The sequence below is a fragment of the Tamandua tetradactyla genome, chromosome 25 (assembly GCF_023851605.1).
Source record: "Tamandua tetradactyla isolate mTamTet1 chromosome 25, mTamTet1.pri, whole genome shotgun sequence".
Lineage (NCBI taxonomy): Eukaryota > Metazoa > Chordata > Mammalia > Pilosa > Myrmecophagidae > Tamandua > Tamandua tetradactyla.
The window spans coordinates 42,569,506-42,592,029 of NC_135351.1; the positions used below are offsets into that span (position 1 = coordinate 42,569,506).

Below are 22,524 nucleotides of genomic sequence, written 5' to 3' on the forward strand. Positions count from 1 at the left end.
TTTGTGCCCCCAGCAGCTGCCAAAAATGTTGACCTGATTGTACGGAAGGCCACAAAGCAAAGATATCCATGCAAAAGGCCACAAAGCAAATGCGTTCCGTTTCTCACTGTCCAGAATGGCAAAAAGCCACAAAGCAAAGACAACAGCCCAGATAACCTCTCTGCGCATCCAGCAGACGAGTTCCACATCTCGGGCTGCTTCACACACTCTCAAAACCCTACTATTTTTCTAAAATCTTAACAAGAACTTCAGTAATGAAATGAAACACCACAACTGCCTCAACTTCCGTTCCCGACATCTTTTCTCTCCAGCCCCCTCCTTTCGACCTCCCTATTTATTGTTTCTCTTAAGCAAACACAGCACTGAAGCTGCAGTGGCCCCCAAGAGAGCCGGGGAGTGGATGCTGCCCCTGCCCCTGTCTGGCGCCCTACCCCTCCTCCTGCCCTCGGCTTCAGTTTTGAATGTGGATGTTCCTGAGAGAAACTTCTGGAAGCATTAACAGCCCAGACGACCCCTACCACAGCTCTCGAACGTCCTGCACCCGATTCCAAGGCAGCAGGCCTGAGGCTACTCCAGGACTATCTCCCCAAGATTCGGGTCATGCCCAGCAGACCTGCTTAGAGCAAGAGACCCTGAACCGCAACTGTAAGAACAAAGCACCCTAAAAACGGCTTCTCACCCCTAGATAAACAGCCGAGCACACTTTCAGTTTTAGAAAACGAAGAAACACACTCAACAAGGCACCAGCGAGCTGAAATGAATGGACGGAAGGGCTTTGGTGGGTAACCATGCCCATCGGCACGGGCAAGCAACGCGAAAACAAACCTGGGCACACTCAGCTTCCCAAACTCCAGAAAATGGTGACAACAGAAGAGCAATTTCACCAAGTCCCCAGATCGATCACTCCCACCATCTCCTTTTTCAGTCTGAATGTCTGTAGCTGACACGTCCCTGTGTCAGGCCACAATGCGTGGTTCCAGGCTCACTATTTCACATCTCCGCTGCACAACTGAGATGGTTCCATCTGTAACGTGCCCTCCTTCGCTCGGCCTGCAAACTCCAGGCCATTGTCCATGCATTTCGTTTCTCACTGTCCAATGACAAAGACTTTCAAGATAAGCCACCTCAACTCTCTTTTTGAAGGAGAGAAGGTCTAAATAAAGCAAAAGCAAAGTGAAAGCTAGAAACGCTCTTTGGGTGAAACCTGTCAGGTGGCCTCTTGCGCTCCCTGATGATACTGGTTTTTACCACCAATTTTGAGCTTTATGCTTTAATATCTGACTCATAATTGTGCTTTAAAAATTAAAAATGAACCTTACTAGGTACTCATTGGCAGGCGAGGAGCCTGCATCTCCTGCTCAAATCAGCAGCTGTCTACACACACACTACAGCCAGCCCTAAGTGACCTCATTCTCGCACAGGCTTTTTTCAAAACCACAGTCCTTTAAAGGAGACACGTGTCCTGATGAACTGTCCACTATGGATAAGTCTATTATTATTCTATCCAAAACCCACTTTTACAAATGCCCTTTCATGTGCTTTCTACAAATAAACTCCATGTTCAGACCTATTAAGCTGTAAGAAATAAAATGTAATATACATGATCTATGCAAGAATGATAAAGGAGCATTTTAAAATTTGGGTAATTATAAGTTTACTTAGTTAAAAACAGGTACACAGATGTGGGCCTCACTCTTTTCCTTCCACATTCAGTGAGGCTATCTCAACTGATTTTAATAAATTGTAAATAAACGCTGGTGACACCACACTGGTCACTGACATTACACAGCAATGGGTCTCAGTCCTCAGAGGAGGCAGAAATTTGTCTGAGAATCAACCACTCAAAAGATGCAGCTGCCCGAGTTAAAAGGCACTCTACGTTTCCTTTATCCAGGATAAAAATGGAGACGTTTCCAAGGGCACTTTTTATGTCTTAGCATAAATAAACTTTAAAAAAGTATTTCGATAGTGGGTAGTTAATTTCATCAGAGTGATTCTGTTCGTTGTCAAGATACAGTTTCTAGATCTTTCCATAAGCTCAGCAAACATTTCCTTTTACCATTCACGCCATCTCCAAAGAAAAGAATGATCACCTCAGGCTGCATCGCTGCTACTTAAGGTCACAGGAATATAGCTAAAAAGAAAGTCACAAACATAAGGATAATGGGCCTTCTGTCATACTCTGACACTTTGCATTTGGTGACAAAGGTCATGGTCCGGCCCACATCCGTGGTGGAGGCCCATGGCACCCTCCCCTCCACCCCCAGGTAGCAGGCTTGGGTTACAAACGTCACCCCAATAGCTAGACTGAGGCCCCAGGCCACACGCCAGCGGGCCACCAGCTCATCTGGTCACCTCCCAACTACCAGGAAACAAATTCCCAAATACCATCTTACACTTCGAGAACTTTGGACCAGGATTGGTCTTTGAAGCAATAGATGAATGAACTTCCCTTAGAAAACAAGTCTCTACAATGGAAAAGGAGAAAAAAAACCACCCAGATTTATAAATCTGAGCAAAGGCAATTATTAATCTCTTTTCATAAATTCATTTATTCATTCTTTCTCCCACATATCCAGCGGTACTTATCGCGTGACGGAAGGGAGGTGATCCGTCAGCCAAAGGTGAGCGAGCAGTTTGCATGAGGCTGGCCAGGTTGGACAGCAGGTGCCCACGCGTGCACACGTGATGACCAGAGATGAGACATCTTAGCCTGTCCTTTGGTGTTTGCATCTATAAATTGAGGAGAATAACTGCCCTGCCTCAAACAATTACAGAGCATTAGAGACTGGCAGTGTTAGGATATGAGAATTGAATTATCTCACACATTTAAGTGCCTAGAAATGTCTGGCCCTCAATTTTTAAAAAATGATCAGTGGGTTCTCAGTGCCTGCCCATGTGAAGAAAAAACAAAAGGATCAGTGGGAATTAAAAACTTGGTCAGATTTGAAACCTACTACTGTAAGTCTCTCCTGTGCTTTTCCTAGTGACGATTAAAATTGATCTGCAGCTTTTCCCAAGCTGAAAGGACTATACAGAAGTGGATTCTAAGACTTCGTGGGGTAAGTCTGGGCCCCAGCACTCTCCTGGTCAGAAATGTGTCGTCTGATCTGAATGTCTCCTCCACACTTACCAAGGGCTGAGCCGAAATCGAAATCGGCATTCCAAGCTCGGCAGCGAATGATAAAGACAAAGGGCAGCTGTCCCAAAGATAAACTCCCTGGCCAGTTCTGACCTTAGTGCTCCTTGTACTTGGCTGAGATCCTGGGGCCTCCTGGGAGAAATGCTGGATTCTCCCAGACTCTGAGGTTCTACTCTCCCCAGTCCTCCCCACGCCCCTCCCCAGCGGCCCCAGCTCAGAGCCCTACTCCAGCTCTCATCCCCTCCCACTCGGCCTTCGGCCTCAGCCGTGCTCCCCAGGCCTCCCCGAGCGCCCATCCCCGAAGCACCCCCTTCCCAGCCCAGAGGCCCAGGGTGCGCGGGCCGCCTGTGGACCCTCCCGCCCGCCCCCTGCCAGGCTTGCTGCCACCCCCTGCCCGCACGCCCTGCATCCAGCGGATCAGCTTCCTCACTAGACCGGGAAGTCTTCCAAGGTGGGAAGGAAAGTTCTCGATTAGTATATACTACAAACAAATAATGAAAGTAAGTGCACAAATAAGCCGATTTTTCAAAATTAAAATAAGAATACCCACAATGGCCTGGAATTCCTGTTCTCCTTTCCTGGAACTCATGGAGCCCTGACCATGACCGAATGCATCCCTTGTACTAACCCAATCAAGGCTCACAACAGTCTGTGCGTTCCGTTTTAGGAGAATCCTCATTTTACAGATGGGGAGACTGAGGCTAAGAGAAATGACCTATGTAATTTGCCCAAAGTCACGCAGCTGGAAAGTGGCTGAAGCAGCTTCCAGCAAAACTGCCAGCTCTGAAGCCACCGCCCTGTCCCGCAGTCACACCCACAGATCTTATTAAGCAAGAGAACTGGCCCCAAAAAAGAGTGATGAAATTCCCATCCCTGCAGAGCCTTAAATGTAGATTAAACAAACAAACAAAAAACACTGCCTTGGCCTTGGAGGCGAACGCTCCCCGGTGGCTGCTGGGCGTCCTCTCCTGTAATCTTACACGCTCATCTGTGCTCCCCAGAAGCAGGATTTAATATAAATCCTGCCCACTGTCTAATAAAGTGTGAATTATCAATAAATCACTGGCGAGTAAATAATTATAGCACTGATAATAAGCGGCAATATTGAATAGTTAAAACATTAAATAGTTAAATACACACGGATGGCAACGTAACAGATGATAAGAAGGAAGATGACAACTACGGCAGCTACTACATTTCTTGTTTTGTTCGTTTCACCCTCCTGCAGTTATAAACATTTTCACTTAGGCTAGCCGAGCAAGAGGATACGGTGAATGCTTAGGAAAGTCTTTTCTTTTATTTTTAAGGCCATTTATGTTCAGTTCCAAGTACTATTGTAGTTGCAATGTCTACTGAATGGTTCCAAAATACTGCTCAGTCTGCTCTTCACTTCCTCACACATCAGCTAGAGAGGGAAACCCAGGCTCACGACCAAGCCGAGATGTTTTCAGAAGTAAAATCGAAGTTCCCTATAGCCTACAGCCAAGTCAATCGATTGGTAACAAGTACTCTGAGCTCAGCTACTAAGAGCAGAGGTGGAATTTATGGAGCCTGGTACAACTTGAAAATGCAGGGCTTCTTGCTCAAAAATGTCGGGCCTGGGGAGACAGTAAGGCCCATTCAATCCCAACCCCCATTTCCCGAATGGCCGGTATAATTAAAAAACAAAGAGGTGAGTGAGAGAACTGTCACCTTTCTGACTTCCTAACCTGGGCCAGCCTCTGGTGCTCCATCTGGAGCTGCCACGCCCAAAGGGGAAATCAGAGATCACAAATGCAACCCACTTAGAAGAAAATAAACAGGGAGTGAGATAGGAGAAGGAAAGAGGAGGGAGGGGAGTGTGTTTACACCAGAGTTTATAAACAAGCAGCTTTAACGACCATGTTAGGCAATAAATAGGCAAACATAAAGTATCTCTGAGAGCTTAAAGAATCTCTGGATCTCAAAAGGCTATGGAGAGCTTTAGGGTTAAGCACTAGCTAAAACGATTCAAATTCAAGTGTGCTGCTCTCCAGCTTCCTTAAGGGTCCATCCATGAGCTTTTTCTAAAAGTGGGTCTAGTTAGATAGAAAAAAGGAAGGCTGGACATGATTGGAATAGTCAACAGAGACCTGGGATTGCAGGGTGCCTAAATATCATGCTACTATCAACATTTTTCAATTTAAACGTTTACTCTGCATCTACTATATGTTCACATTTCATAGAAAATTTCTGCTGCGTTTAAACCACTTAACAGAAACAGAATTCTGAAACTACCACCCAGGGAAATACGAGGGCAGTGTCACCCTCTTTACTTCTGCACTGAGCACTGTGCGGGTTGGGGGCTCCCTAAGAGACTGGGGGTACAGCCACACCCGTTGCTTGCCAGTTTACCTGGGAAGGCACACAGGAGGCAGGCAACTCTTTTGAAACTACTTCCAAAGATACTTTAAATTATAATGCTAAGGCATAACTGATTATTCCAGGATTTTCCTCCTGGAAATATAAACCCGGCTGAGAAGTGAAAGCTAATGCTCCCCCCCAATCAGAACAGTGGTCGGAGCCACTCCGAGGGTCCAACATTCTCCTGCAGCACAGGGAGTCAAGGTGGCATATTCGCATTGCAGGTACAGATCAGGTTACATTTGTCTGGACCACAAGTACAGGTGAGGTGTTGGCCTTGGGCTAAAGGCATGGAAATTATCATTGCAGAGGTTATGGGAATTCAGATCCTGTGCAGTCCAAAGGCAGCCGCACACCAGCTTTCCCGGAGCAGCAGGCTAATCCGCCAGCTGTTGGGAGACTGAATCAATCCATCTGAGCACCACGCTTAGCACCTCCAGTAAGACACCGCATCCAGGCTGAAGACTGGGTTCATGTCTATGTGGGGTAATTGATCCTTAGATAACCATGCTAATAAATACTTTCATCGTGCCAGGGCCAGAACTGCCCAGGCAGCGCCTAAATGCGGTTCACGCGTATGGCCAGGCGCCCACTGCGCTGCTTCCTCCATCGGTCTGATGCACCTGTGTTCAATTTTATGCTAGAGGAAGAGAAGGGAGAAGGGAATCACACCCCACACAAAGCGCTTATGAGCCTCATCACCCTGCCAGCCCCTGAGCACGCGGAACCCCCCAGCGTGGACCTTACAGTGTGGCATGCCCCACCGAGCCCGGCCTCCCCTCGCCTCTGCCTCTCGCTCTCCTTTCCCAACCACGGAAAGCGTCTGTATCTCTGTGCATTTCAGGACAAGTGAGGGCGGCTCTGAAGGTCAAAGATTCCCAAACTGTATGATGTCGAAGGGAAAAGCTTTCTGAAATGATACAATTTTAAAACCTGTAGCTCTTACTCCAAATGCACACAAATACCCCGTAATTTCCTTAGTGCATAAATCAGCTCTAAAGATTCCCAAAAGAAACAGCAATGTGCCCGCAGGCCACCTAACCACCCTAGGGCCAACACCCCCACCCCCTAAATTTTATTGTTAAGGAAAATATTTACGCAGCAATTAGAAAAGCAGGGAAGGTCAGCGGCACTGTGTGTACCAATGTGGGAAAAGTTTCCAGGTTTACTACGAACGTCCAGATAGCATTTTCCTGTGTTCAGCCCTGGCTGTGACGCGTCTGGCCCCAGCCTTCGCAGGCCTCCCGGTGAACTCTGGCATTTTGGCCACGGTCACAAGAACAACCTCCCAGACATGGCCAGAGAAGCTTTCCGAGGAGGGCCCGCCCCTCCTCCTCCCACCAGGAAGACACAGATTCCCAGATTCCCGGCACTGAAGGACAGACAGCCTGTGCCGACCACCAGTTTCCAAGTGCAATTAGAAAGATTATTTATGCAACTTAAAACCCTTCCTATGAAAAAGCTTGGATTTCCTTACTTGTCCCCAGATTTTTTTAAATCTACCCAGAGCAAAAAGTAAATAAAATACAATAAAAATAAAAGCGTAAGTCCATCAACAACTGGGAGGGTAATAAATGCAGGGACCCAGCAGGGTACTCTGATTCACAAAGCTCCTTGGCATCTGCAAAAGAGAATTCACTCTCATTTCAACCGCAAGGCCTGCGCTCCTGAGGGTCAGAGGCCCTCTGGCCACGAGGCTCCCAGCGCCCATGGGCCCTGCGCCTCGGCTTCCAGCCCCGGGGGTGGGGTGAGGTGGGGGTGGGGGAGAAGAGGTGGGGGCCCGGGAAAGCGCCTGGCGGCCCATCGCCACCTTAGAGGCTTCTGCGCCCGCGCACGCACAGAGACCTGGGGCCTGGGGGCCACTGTGTCCCCTCCCTGGGGGGGGGGGTCCCTGCCCGGCTGAGCCCCGGCCCGCCGGGGGGGAAAGGGAGGCCCCCGCAGGAGGCCCGCCCTCCTCCCCTGCCCTGGCTCTGGGCGGACTGGGGGCAGCCAGGGCGCTGCGCACCTGGACCGGGGCCCCGCGGGGGCGCCCCACTTTCCCTGGGCAGGAAGCAAGGGGGGGCTAGCGCATTTCCTGTCGCGCAGCTGGAACCGGCCGAGACGTCACCGCTCTCCTCGGAGAGGGGCCGCCTCGGGGCGGGCGGAGGTGGGTGCCTCGGACCCATCGCGGGGACCCCTCGCACGCAGCCCGCGCAGCACCAGGGGGCTGGCGGACACTCTCGGGGGACGAGGGGCGTGGCGTGGGCGCGGACGGGGGCGCCTTGGACACGCGGGAGGGGGCCGGGACGCCCCTCATCCCCCGCGGACCCCACGCGCAGTTCCGCGCGGGGTGCGTGTGTCCCGGCGACCCCCCTATCCCCACCCCCAACCCCAAATTTCCCGGGGGCCACGTGTTCCCGGTGCCGGGAGGAAGCACGCTCCTCACTCAAGTTTCTAAGCTTTATTTTTTAAGTAATTTTCCTAAACAGGATTCTTTTTCGCCATCCGGGTGGTTTTTTTAAATAACCAAAAGTGAAAGGCCATTTGAAGCTGTTGTCGCAGCCAGGTCGTCCTCTCGTTTCCTGTCTCCTCTTCAATTCTGGATTCCTTAAGCAACTGTCAAGAGAGTGGAGAGAGGAAGAGGCTTCTCGGGGTCGCACCGCACCGGGAGGCAAAGGAGAGACCACCCCCCGACGTCTCTCGTAATCATGTTGTAATGACCCCAGCACCCACTACCCAACAGGGGGCCTCTTTTTATTCTTTTATTTATTAGGCCCCTAAGTGATCATATCTCAAATATCCAACATAAAAAAGTCACAACTCTTCCACAACCTTTCCATCTTGTGCCTGTCCCATTTATTAGCAAACAAAACATTTGGCCATCATGCTTGGAAATGGAGATAACCAATGGTATAAAAATGAGAGTGATTTTTAAAATTTCCTTTATCGGACATTTCCTACTTTTCATTTACTCACAAACCACAAGCCAGATAATAACCATGTGTAATTCCAGAGAATCAATGGCTCGTCGCTAAAAATGATTAAAAACAAGGCCATCAGTGATTATAAATGCATTTTTAAATAAAGCACACTAAGAGTCTACATCAATTCCACAGCCTCCTGCTCTTACCGTGAACCGCCTTACAGATGTTCCATCGCCCCAACAGCTGTTGACATTTGAACTAAGCAATGTTTCACACAGCACTCAGAATTAAACATTTACTGTTTTATAGGTATCCGGCTACTTGAAATGTGCATGCTTGCAACCTGCAGATTCTCAAGTAAATGAATCTTAAAAATTGTCCCCAAAAATCATCATCTTGATGCGTTGGTGATCTAGCACACTTTTATTAAGAACTTTATTTTTAAAAGATTCCTGTTTATTTTTTCTATTTTATAAGAAAGCCTTTACAATTTAATGAACGTATTATTTGCAAATCCAGTCCCCCTTTTACTGCCCATACTCCTAACTCCTAACTCCGAACTAAAACCTCCCCTTTTCACGCTCCCAGGAGCTGGGGGCAGGCCAGGAGGGACCAGGAAAGAATAGTGCCTGCAGGCTTTATTAATTTAATTTCTGAAGGATTTCTGTAAGCTTCCCAAACTGTAAAAGGATTCTTCATTGTAAAAGTCATTGCAGTGTGTCCCTGGGTCCTAGGAAACCCTGCAGTGGGCACTCGTCCCCTTGTGAGCCCACACTGACTTTTTTTCTCTCTCTTTTTTTCTCTTATCAATCACCTTTTGTCTTTTTTTCTCTCTTATCAATCACCCTTTTACCCATTAAATCTCAGCAGCGATTCTTGTATTTTTGATCAGAACATACTTTTACTTATCCCTTCCCCTCAGCCTCAGTCAATGGTATATAATTAACACTCCACAAACTGAGCGACTACCCAAGTCCAATCTGAGCTCCCTGAAGATTTTATTCCAAGCCCATGCTCTCTGATTTCTACTTAATTGGCAACTGGAAAGAAGAAAAGAGGGCTGACTAAAATTTATCCTGTTTTGTAATCCTAATTACAGGCCACATGATATCAGGATTACATAAATTCACTATACACTGGGGAACTGAAGACCACTATGAAAAGTCAACTTGTGAATAAATACATAACTGAAAATATTAGCCAGAAAAATTAACTCAAGCTCCTTGTGCTATTTCCAAATGCATCTCTTATAAGAGAACATATAAGCTATGAGGATAAAAAGATGCTTCGCAAAATAACACTTAACAGTTCCTCTTTAGAAACTGCAGGGGGAAAAAATTACATGTGCCAATTTTGCATTTGAAAGTGCATTATGGGACTGCATAGTTCCAACCTAAGAAGATATGCTATTGCTTCATTCAGTGAAAAGGACTGAGACTAGAAGTTTCCAAAGTAAATCCATTGAAAACACGTTACTTCACCTAGGGTTGGTTCCGCCTTGGGGTTGCAGCAGGAGAGGGGTGGACTGGCTGCCCTGATACGTGGGTCTCCTGCTCTTGACAGCAAGTCTCGTTGCCCAAAGAAGCTCCACCTTCTCCTGGAGGCCGAGACGTCTTGGGGATAACCAGACCGGGAGCTCCGGCTCAATGCCTCGCCAGCAGGCTTCCTCTCTGAACAGACTCGGGGGGGCACATTGAATTGTTGGTTCTCCTCTCATAATACTCAACATTGAGTATCATTTGTCTCAAAGGAGCATCCACCATGATTTGTTACTTTTCTGACAAGCTGCCTGAAGAGCTACACCCTTGGCTTTATAGAGCATGAGTTGCTGGTGCCGTGGCCCCTCTGAGGCTGGTAACTACACCCACCCACGCAGCAGCCGAGGCCCAGCGCACTACTCGTTCTCCCATCCGGACCGTAACGACACAGAGCGCGGACGCCCAGTACCTCCTGGCTGCCGAGCATGAGCCAACCTGTCCTTCACGTGGACATCTCTGGGTGTAGAACTCAAGTGTCAAGAGCTGCCCTCCTTCCTCGGCCGTCACCAACAGGGCAGGCTTCAGGACAAGCCTCAGTAAAGGCTAAAGGACAGCAGGTGCCTGAGGGCCCAGACCCAGGCCTGCTACTGAAACCCAGTTTCCACCACGTTCAAGTCCTCAGAGATTCATGAAACGTGTAGGTTATTTTATTCCAATACCACATTGCTTGCTCATTCTCTCTACACTTCTCCAAAGACTAAAAACCTGAACAAAGCTAAACCCCAAATAAGTTCATTTCCACAGTGGTTAAAAGAAGAGTTCCCAGATCAAAGGAGCCCACTCAGGAAACATTAAAATCTAACTTTTCCTTTAGTACCAGGTAATTATTAACTCTCAGTTGTCCTCTAATATAGCATAAATCCACTTATTCGATGGACTCCATGCCTCTTTAAATATCCACATTGCTATTCAGAATGCAGATTATAAACAATCTGTGCAGGCAAATCAAAGAGAATCTTCTCATGTATACTAAAGGCAGTCTCCATCCAAAGAATGTTTTTCATGACTGATATTGCTGTTATGAATGCGGCAAAATGCTTTGTTGGGTGTTGTACTTATAATATTCTCATCAGTGATATTACCATTTGCAGGGAAATACTTGCCAACATTCTTTATCCCCATTTTTAATTAACAGAAAACTAAAAATTGAAGAAAAGGTTAAGTCACGTCCTGCTAACATGGCAGCCGTTCAAGCTAAACCTACATCAGCATGGCCAGTCATTTTTATGGCCAAGAAACAAGAATGTAGGAAAGTATGAATAACTGGCCCAGGTATGAATATAACAATATGTCCACCAGCAATCCTTTTTTTTTTTTAACCTCTAGGAGAAAAATCATCCTTGAAACAGATGATTTTGTATGGGAAAGATAGCAACAGTATGCCAATTCAAAGCCAATGTATCTAAACCCTTTATGCAAAATATACATCATGCTATCTATAAGTGCAATTGAATGTTCTGCTTAGGAGTATCTCCATATGTATTTTTTATCTGTCTGCTTCCTTTTATTTATCTGCATTTTTAAAGTTACAGATTTGCAGTTAAATAAAATTCACAGATCAATCCTCTACATGGTATAATAAATCCATCATTAGCTATCATTTTCGGGATACCCCCCTTGAACTTTCCTTACAAGATCACCCAACCTTCCTAACTTTTTCACCAAAATTCCCTTAATATGCATAACATGTGCTCTCAAATGAATGTTTCCCTGAAAATACCCTGACAATTCCCACACTGGTGCAAATTCATTTTGACAGTCCAAATCAAGACCTCAGGAAAGCATGCCCTCTCCCTCAAGGAGAAGTGCCCCTTCTTACTACTTCCTAGATGCCTCGCTCCTGCCCCCCACCTGCCTCTCGCCCAGTTGACCTCGATGGATTTTGAAGATTCCAATGATGGGAAAAGTAAATCGTTCTTCCTTATGCTTCCCAAGCCCCTTGCACACACATACCAGCATCTTGGTAACTGTGTCCCCTAAAATGAGTTTGTTTTACATTGCTCTGCATTCCAGCTCCATTGCAATCATACCTATCTAAAAAGTCTTGGCAAGCCTTCTCCGCAAAATGTTTCTAACTCAGTCACTAAGAGGCTGACTTCTGAAGAGTAGCTTGGAATATTCAATCTATTTCTGAGGATTCATAAACAAACACCAGCCAGGAGTAAATCTCAGACATGAACCACCTGATCCCTGAAGAAATTAATCAAATAAAAATGAAAGCTTCATCCTAGGAGGTCCTGTTGGAGAAACTGGGGATCTTCAGCCTTGAGAAAAGAAAACTTGAGGGGAACATGGGCCCTTCCTTACATGGTAGTAGGATAATCACACAAAACCATGAGTAAGCATGGTCCAGGTAGCTGTAGAGGGCTCACCTGAGGCTAAATTGAAATGCCCAAGAGTGGGAGAGGGCACCGTGAGAAGGAAAGAGGTGTTTAAGCAGAGACTAGAGGAGGTGGTGGGTGGGGGAAACATTCTCTTCCACTAAGGGCTTAAAGGATGCTCAGCGGTTTCCTCTAACTTTCAGAGTCTATGGAGAGCTTCGCAGGGCAAAGCATCCTGTCACCACTAGGCAAATTAGAATCAACTCATCAGATCCCACATGTGAGCAAATTAGTCAGGATACTCTAAATTAGATATTCTAAAGGATGCCTTAAAAAGTCACTGCAGGGCTCAAAAGGGAATTGGAGTGACAAGAAGAAGTAAAATTTCTCACAAAACACTACACTGATCCTGCAGAAGCCACTGCCCCACACAGAGGTCCGACCCATCTGGAAAAAGCACCAGAAAAGGTCACACAGACTGCACATTCCAGAGACTCTCAGCACCCGCTCTGGTCTTCCCCCCGCAGACCCGGCCTCGTTTTTTCGGAAATGTCAAACAAGGGAGCAGTAGTTTGACATGCTCAACTGTGTGGCATGTCGTAAAATATTCATGTGAAACTTAAAGCAGAGCCAGTTACTTTAAAAAGATCACACATGTTAAATAGACCCTAGGCCTGTTTTCTTGTGCAACTATTAGCAGGATTACGGTAATCACAGTACCTTCAAAGCCACAGTAAATAACTCTAATATTATCACAGCTTCCACTGCATCTTGTTGCTGCCATCCCATAACCTCCAGAAGAATATAGGAAAAGAAAGGCGAATTAGCAGGACCATTTTTTTGCAATATAATTTCCTGGGATTATTTGCTAAAATTTAAACGTTTTCTAGATCTACCATCAATGCCCATCATGGCTGTTGTTAGACATCATTGGGTTTAATCTGAGCAACCTCCCACCAGAAGTGATAAAAAATCAGCTGATGACTGAACAAATTTGGAGCTTATCCATTCGAAGATCAAATCTCCAAGCTTAATGTCCAATTATTTGTTATCTTCTACTAGATCAGGTGATTCATTTCAGAAGGCCATTTAGAATATTCTCAGCCACTCAGGTCATTTTAACAGCCACACTGATTACACTTGGGCTCCAAGCTCATCACGACAATTAAAAAGACAAGCAATTCAAAAATAAATCCTTTGGATTCCTTTTCCTTTCTATGCCTGTGCATTAGGGACCTACACAGAACTTACTCCCATCAGGGAGATCACAGCCAGCTGTGGGACTGCTGACCCCTGGCTTTCTGAAAATTATCACCTGTGCATATAACAGAGTACAGAGATAGATGGAGCACCAATTGTCTCAAAAGCGCTCCACCTTTGGCACAAATGTATTGCTTTGGATCTGATCCTTTTCAACTACCAAATTATTCTCAAAACTTAAGGCTACTTCACATACTGAGAATAACCGGTAAGGTATTACCCTGCTTTATTCCCAGGAGCTGGGGCAGCACTTCATTTTCACAGATGAAGGAGCAATGAAATATAACAGAGGGGCTAGAAGTTGGCCAGAATCATTCTGAAACCAATAATGAGGCAAGCAATAGCCAGCCGTCCATCCAGGGGTCCCCACAGCCCCTGATGGAGTCTAAGGAGCACAATTCTCAAACAAGGGCAGAAAAGATACTTGCAATCCTCATTTTATCCTACAGGTCTCCATTTCTCCCAATATGAACTTTGACACATGGCTACAGACAAGAAACTAAATAGGATGTTTATAACCCTGGATTTGTCCTTTGCTTGGAGGTATGGGATTGTTCAAAATATAAACATCAGGGGAAGAAAGAAAAATACAGTTTGGTCATTGTTCATGGAAAACGAGAAGCTGGACTTCACATGAGCTGCCAGGAAGCCTCAGGCCAGCCCCCAGATCCTCCCCACGCGGCACTGTCCCCTCACAATGACCGGCAATGTCATCACCAGGTTGGCATGAGAAAAGCCAGACCTGTCACCCTCCACCCTCCTTCGCTTCTCTTCACCGCCATAGGACAAGGAAAGGGACACCCTCCCTCTTCCATGCCAAACTTGTCCAAGCAACCCCACCAAGAAACAACTGTCAAGTTTGTAAACCCATCCACTAGAATCCACTCCTCCAGGGCAGGGCATTTTTCCTGCTCTGTTCATTCATGAACCCACCTCTAGAGCAGCACCGTGCCTGGAGCAGGTGCTGGGTGAGTATTTGCGGAATTAATCAACGCTTTCACCAATACCCCCGGTTGTCTCCTGAGCAGGTGCACCCTTTCCCCAAGGAAACTTCGGTTTTCTGGCTTATGTGAATTATACATCTGTTCCAATTGCAGAATTCAGGCCCCAAGTCTGTCCTTAGGCCAAAACCTCCCCAGCGGTTATCCAAGGAGCACCAGAGAATTGGCTTCACTTCATTAGGGCAGCACTGGCTGAGTTAAATGATTCCAATTGATATTTCCATTTAACAGCATGTGCCTTCTGACAATTCCTCTTAACTCATTTCATCCCAGTTTAACAGATGCTTAAATCTTTAAGTGATACATTGTTGTCACTGTATTTTGTGGATTTGGGTCTTCTTTCCACCTAATCCCTTCCTAACAATCGGCACAGCCACCAGGCTCTCCCCACGCCCATGCGCTCCTCAACATCAGGACATACGCCCACGGCAGGGTCACCACGACCCTCGTGCAGCCATGACCATCCCCACGGTGTCACCCCAGAGGAGTTCATTCACTTTCCAGAATTCTCCCAGCTGGGGTCCCGTGCATTTCTCCCCACTGGGCTGGACTTCAAACCCAGCCCATCTGTCTGCCCCCAGGTGCAGGGAGGAGGTTTTTCAGCAGGAAGTCAGCAGGCAACTTCTATCTTTTTTTTTCTGAAATAATGTTGTGTGTACAAATTGCTTCTGCTGCATGAATGATGAAAAGACTGAATGTTCTTATAGCAAATTAGCCCTGAGCTCAAGTCCCACTTCACCAGTGACTATCAAAAGGTACTTAAAAGGAGCAAGTGGGCTCAGGTGTGGGTGGAACCTGGGGTGGGCGGAGAAAGTGAGCTCAGGTGTGTGTGGTACCAGGTGTGGGAAGAGGAAGTGGGCTCAGGTGTGGGCAGAGCCTGGCATGGAAGGAGGAGGTGAGCTCAGGTGTGTGCAGTACCTGGGGTGGGAGGAGGAGGTGAGCTCAGGTGTGTGCAGTACCTGGGGTGGGAGGAGGAGGTGAGCTCAGGTGTGTGTGGTACCAGGTGTGGGAAGAGGAGGTGAGCTCAGGTGTGTGCAGTACCTGGGGTGGGAGGAGGAGGTGAGCTCAGGTGTGTGCAGTACCTGGGGTGGGAGGAGGAGGTGAGTTCAGGTGCGGGCCATGCCTGGGTAGCGTGTGATCCAGCATAAAGCCTCCCTTAGACAAAATTCCTTCCTTCTAACAGATTTGCTAAATTGGCACTGTGCCGATTTTTTAAGTGTTTAGTTCATCCTTGTAATACCATAATTACAGAATATAATGACATTGCATTCTCTATAGCTACAAAGTAGCATTTACGAAAGGATAGACCATGAGTGGGGAAGGGCTTTCGAGCACATCTTTCCTGGTTCCCTGCATTTCCAAATGGGGTCCAGAGAACTGAAATGACCTGTTCTCCAGCCTCCACAGAAAGGTAATGGAAAAGGCAGCAGGAAAGTCCACCCCCTTCCTGCCCCTCCCCCAGACACCCCCACTTTCAGCCTCATATTACACAAGGATGCCAATGCATGTAATTTTCAGACAATTAGACAGTATAAAATAACCTCAATTTAATTGCATCCAATTAACAAGCCAAATTAGCGTTTCATATGTACTCTATTAAACCAGTTGTCTGGCTTCCAAAAGAAATAAAACACAGTTTCAAATGAAGCTAGCAGTTTAGTGAACAAAGCTACTTACAATTTAAATTACCTTTCCTATAATCTCTTTTCTATGGAATCAGACATAGTCTCCATTGTAGACGAAATATTGTCTGCGACCATCAGAATAAGAATTCACATTCTGTCTTAAGGGTCAAGATTTAGCCTCTGAGTGCACACATGATTTTCTGAGGCTGGACATGCGTGTGCCCGCAGGCATGTCTGAGCTCCATGCAGGTCTGCAGTTCTTTAAGACATGAGGCTCCACCTGCACTAACTGCCTTGCTTCTAAAGCCCTCATTTTGCTGCGCTTTTGAAATCAAGAGAATCTGCTGCAATGCAAATGATGAAAGCCTCGCCGATCTCCTGCTTTCTTTTTCACACACAAAAAAATGAAACCACAGAATAAATCTTTGCCAATGCATTTCAAGCACATTACACCATGTCCAGGACTGACACGGTCAAGATCCTATTAGGTATCAACAAAAAAGAGGTATTCTAATTAACCGTTAAATAAATCACCTATCCGTCCGTGCCCTAAATATTTATGCCTAAGAATAGAAATACGCTGTAATTCTAAGTGTGAACCATTTCATACGCATGGTGTTTTTAACCTTTGCTAGTAACACTTATGAATATTTTCTGGAGTAGAAAGTTTCTCCATGGGCTAAAATAATAGCTAAGTAGTTCACATTAACATTTGTTTACAATTGACTTTCATGCCAATGAGTCTAAACTCTGCCATGTCCATTTGGCCATGTTGAACAAAACATTGTAATCACCTTTGCTGTTTATTATTTTATTATTTTACGTGCTCTTAATGATGTCCATTCACCAGCGAAGAACTTCCCTTCCGAACAGTGGGGCATCTCACTGCCTCCTTCCCGCCGGGTGTCAGCCCCACAGGACCTCGTATCTTTCTAAAGCGTGGACTCGAAGCCCCACTGCCCTGCTCAGACTCGATCAGGGAAGCCCAGCTCTCTCAGCGTGCTCCCTGACCCCATCTGGTCGCAGCCATTGCAGCATCCCAGGTGCTGACCCCACCTTGGCTTGCTGAAATTCTCCACTACCCCCAAGGGCCCACTCCAAAACCCCCTTCTTCCCGAAGACCCTCTCATCGTTCCTGTTGGAAACAAGCATGCCTCTGCTGACACTTTACTTTCACCTATAAATTTTGATACAGTTCATTTATATGCCTATGAAGTTGACTTGTCCATCGTCCCTGGGGTGTACAATTCTCCGAGTCAGGAATCGCCCTTTATCTCTGAGCTGCTCACCCTGTGCCTCCCGCAGAGCGGTCACTGATCAACACCTACCCCCAGGTACCCGGCTCAGAGCGCTCCCTATCCACATGGCGCTGCGCTGCGGGGTCAGCCGGGTGTGCAGCAGGCGTCCTGCTCCGCTCACTGGACACAGGGACCATCGCCAGCCCCACGGGCGCAGACGGGAACCCTCTCCCGAGCTCGGAGCCTGTGCATAACTCTGTCTCTTGTCTGTACCCACACTGACTCTCCCCATTATATAAAATGCAAAAATGCAGCAACTGACAAAGCGGAATGAGCCTAAGGCTTCCTGAAGAAATGCTTCCCACTCACCTCTCTTTCTTTACTCTCTTTTGTAGGCATTCCACTGGCCACTACTAGTCACGTGGATAGTCAAAATTCCGATCTACACGTCCGGTATCTGCACCCGTGCAGAGAAATCATCTGGGAATTGACCGCCTCTCCTTTCATGGGTTGTTTAGGAACTTACAGATGCAGCTCCCAGGGGGTGGCAGGGCTTACGGCTCCTTCACTCCGTGACCCTGCAAAGAGCCTGAGTCTGCAGTGACCGGCTAATCCAATCAATGGTGCTGCCAATTCAGTGCCCTGGAGCCCTGGTGTAGTATTTTTTTAAAAACTCAAGTGACTTATCCTTAAAATAAATGTATCTAAAAATAATAATCGGGAACCTTCAGCTGAGTCCCTGGCACTAAAGGTCGCCCCCACAAAGTCACAAGAAAATGCCCAGGGATGGACCTGCTGGCAAAAGTGTGGTGACCTTGGCAAATGTTACCATGAGTCTCTCCAACCGCCAGCCCCTGCACCCCAGCGCCCTCTCCCATGGTCAGGCGTGGCCAGTAGCAGGCTGCCCTCCGTTCCAACTTGCCGAGAGCCAGCCCTTTCACTCTCAAAGGCGTCCCAGCGTGGGCCAGGACTCACAGAGCCCTTCTATACCAGGGCCTGTTCACACCTCCAGCCTTGCTTCTCTCTGGGCCTCCACTGTCCAGCCCCACTGGCTTGCTTTCATCTCCCAGAGACATTGGGCAGCCCCTAGGCTGTCACAGGAGCACTGGGCTCTCTTTGCACCACCTTCTGCCCACTCACCTTTTGCTCATGGACAACTACCCATCCTTTAGTCTCAGCTCAAATTACACTTCCTCTGAAGAGCCTTTTTTGCCCCCAGATGGGGTTGGGTCCCCCCGATATGCACTTGCTTATGTTTCTTCCCCAGCAGGTCTAGCAAATGCGGTGTCACCTGTATTGGTTCTCCAGGTCACTAACACCTGTCAACCCCACAAGATGAGAAGCTCTTTACTTGGGCTGATTATCATCATACTGCTGCACGTTAAGGCACAGATGACATCCAGCCATCCATGGGGCCCCCTTACCATGCTCTCGAGGGAGGGCGAAGACACTATATGTGTAAAAAGCCAAGTGTGGTGGTCTTGGCAGCTTTCTGGCCTTAAAACCAACCATCTTGGGACCAGAAGTGGCAGATCAGACCAGAAGGAAAAAAGATCCCACTTGCTTTCTGCTCAGAACCACACTCAGGCACCCACACCTCCTTTTCAGCTCTTCTCTCCAAAGCACTGACTTCTATAAATACGTCTAAATGGTTAGACCCCAAGTTTTAAGCTGAAATCCAAAGTTATGGACACTTGTGGGAGACAATCTGTGGAAGAGACCACATGCCACAGTTAAAGCCTCAAGTAAGGGCAGCGCATGTGGACGCCAGCACGCGACTGGCCCAGAACAGCAGTGACCCAAATTCCGAGCAGTTCGGAAGCTACCCTAGACCAGTGCTGCATTGAGGCTACGCCTGCAGCCGCCTTCCTGCCTGTGCCCAGGGCCCATCTCAGCCACATCACAAAAATAAAGTGCTGGAATCTTCTCCCAAATTTCTTACGGCTCCTGCAGAGCTACAGATGTTGTTTTATGGCATCTTTTTTTTTTTTGCTAGCGTTGTCCTAGATAGTATTTAAGAAGCAATGCTTTTGACTGCAGAATATGATCAAATATCAGGAACAAATAGAGACTCATACTCCTTCTCAGACCATTTCCTTCTAATGAGCACCATCACATTTTTACAGTTTCCCCAGCTTCCTTCAATGCCCTGTGTTCATCCACAGCGTCAAACACTGCCAAGCCCCCAGGCTTGGTGGCACAGCCCTTCCTTGACGTTCACAAAAGGTCTACTCGGTCTTAAGGTAGAATCTGCCTGCATGCTCGAACAAACTCACACGTGCAGGATGGTTTGACTATTGCGTTGAGTTAGTGAACTTCCTCTGCCCCTTTTAGTAGAATCATTTTTAAAAGTTTAAACACTCACATAAAGTTTTAGCCAAAATATGAATTCATGATGAATTGATACAGGTATTCATGAACTGGAAGCTTATCATTGGCATTTCAGGTAGAAGTTTAAGTTGTGACCTTTTTCTCCACCTACAGGACTAGCACAGGGACCGATGGGGGGTTTCCGTAGATGCCAACCTTGTAGCACAGTTTAAAGCTGTGTTTACTTATGTTAACAGCACTTAGCAATGAGCCGCCTGCTCCATCCATGGTCACAGGTCTGGCTGATTTAGCCACTTTCCCTCATTACAACAGTTACCAAAGCAGATCTTCAGTTATTTTACATTCTAATGGATTACAATTTTGACGCACACCAAGTAGCATTTTTATAGGTCTTTAAAACTACTTTTCCTATATAGAAGCTTTCAAATCAATTCCTGCTATTGACTTAAAATAATTCACACACCTAAAATCCAGAGTTCTTAGTATTTATGTCACTTTTGAGATAAACCCTGCTTTAAAAAGAATAAGCAAATTGATAAATAAGAGGCTTTGTTTTGAATTGAACCAGCATAAAAGATTCTATGATGCTCTGAACAGTGATGAAGTGCCAAAGGCTCAAGCAGACACATGTATCATGATCCCACAAGGAACGCCTGCATACGTGTTGCCCTCTGTTTTGTTTTCATAGTAACAAGGAGGTTTGTAAACACAACTCACGTAAAAGGAGACTGATCAATCCAAAGAGTCTGCTGGTTAATCTTTCAATGTAGTCCAATGGCATGATTTCATTATGTGATGATACATACATAGTAAATTCACTTTCACAGCCCAGGTTTAATAAAAATATAAAAATGCATCATCTACTTTAACGATATTTTACCAAAGACTTCCACAAGGCACTAATTAAAATCAGTTACATTTTGAATTTGCATTATCATTATTGTACTGCCATTCCCAAAACTGTCCACAAATCAGTCTCACAACAATTTAATCTTTCAATGCTTTTACAGAAAAATATGTGGTCTCTAATACGGCCTCATAAAAAAATCACCACTGCAGAAAAATAGTGCCAACAGTTTGATTTTCTGTTTGAAGCAGAAACTGTTTCTGACAACTTTCAAAAGATTCACCATTGCAGTATAACATCTTCTGCACATAAGAAATCTGCAGCATGTTTCACATCTAGTGACAGAGGGGCCGAGGACACTAGTTTAGTGGGTGCTGGCACATCCCTTTCACTTTAAGAGGGAAAGGCTCAATCCTCGCCTGGTCCCTGGACTTCTTCCTCGTCCACAGAAATGTTCTATTAAGAACGATATCCACGTTACTTACATGGCGTGCATTTCAGTTTGATAAGCTATTTGGCCTATGTCCTAAAATCAAATACAATCTATTCATTACACAATCTACTTGGCTAAAATTTCACTCTGGCACTCATAAGGTGAATATGAGAGCAGGCATTTGCAAATTCTGGTTATAGGTTGTATACACACACACCACACAAATATTTAAAATAAATTGGTTTTCTCAAGGATAAAACCTACCAAATATCACAATATTTCTGAAAGAAACGTCTCTAACAAAGTTAAATGGCCTTTCTCTAGGACAGACCATTGCAAACTTAATTAAAATGGATCTTATTAATATTTCACATAATTCCTGGGCTTGATTATGCACTACAAAAGAAGCAACTGTGCTGAAGAGAAAAATCAATAGCCCTTGACTAGAGCTCTGAGTCTGCTAGAAAAACCGTTCTCTTGTGAATTACTGAGGTTCAGCCTTTGGGGGATGGGGGAAGAGTAACCATATTTATTTGGAGGTAAATTGAGTTATTTTTAAAATGGCAGAAAAGGAAGGAGCAAAATCAGCTCAAATTTTCCATTGTAATGAAAGTACCGGAAACAAGCCTTTTTTATGTTCATTCTAGGCCTAAATAACTGTGCAGAGAAGCAGGCTTCTGCAATGTCAGTTGCACACACGGCTTCCTGCGTGAAGTCTAAGCCCCTGGTGAAACCCACCGACCTGGGATGCTGGGAACCAGGGCGCGGGACGACGCCGCGCGCACACTAATGCGGACCCCTTGCCGGGCGCCAGTATCGGGGTCCCTGTCTTCCAGCATGCCCCAGGTTTCAGAGCCCTCGCTCCCTGAGCCCGGCAGGTAAAAGCTTTCCCTTTAAGGACTGTTCCCCTGCAGGCAATTTAGCGAGATGCTTTCAAGGCAGAGAGCAGAGCGAGAGGCGCTTGGAGAGGACCGCCCTCCACGCCTGCCTGCCCCCGCACCAAGGCTGCCTTCCCGCGCCCGGTTGGGGCTGGAGGGTCGGGGTCGCGCTTCCTCGCGCCCTGTGCTGCACTGGCTGTTATGTAAGAGGGACGAACGCGGGAGGCACATGCGTACAAAACGCGCCGAGCTGCGATAACCGCTGGGGTGGCGGCGCGGATCCGGAGTGCCCCCACGGAATACGACAGACGCCCCCAAATGACCCCCCTACACAGGTCGCCACCCCCGCCCCCACGCGCACACAGCAGTGTTTTCCTGCCTCACCCCTACCGGCACCGAAGCGCAGAATGGAAAGGGGGTGGAGGGAGGAGAGGTGGAGGCGGCGCAGCGGCCGCGGCACATCTGCTTTGATAGCAGCCGGCAGAGCCGCCGCCGCGGCCCAGAGCCCCTCGTTAACCCCCTTCCTGTGGCTGCACCACGTCATGGAACATTCCCGGAACGGGCCAACGTTCCACCCACTCCAGGGAGCGGACAGAAGGGCGCAGAGCCCGCTCCCGCCGCGCGC

The 22,524-nt window shown here is 46.9% G+C and overlaps 1 protein-coding gene across 5 annotated transcripts in view; it reads right to left on the reverse strand.

The window, feature by feature from the left end:
• The window catches only part of HIVEP2 (HIVEP zinc finger 2), a 174,770-nt gene that overhangs the window by 151,240 nt on the left and 1,006 nt on the right, over positions 1-22,524 (reverse strand). The window contains exon 1 of one of the 5 annotated variants that reach the window (XM_077143347.1): positions 826-3,395. The exons of the other annotated variants lie outside the window; for them this stretch is intronic. The gene's annotated coding sequence lies outside the window, so the exon portion shown is untranslated. Of the gene's footprint in view, positions 1-825; positions 3,396-22,524 lie in introns of those variants that run through there. 5 annotated transcript variants of the gene reach the window in all.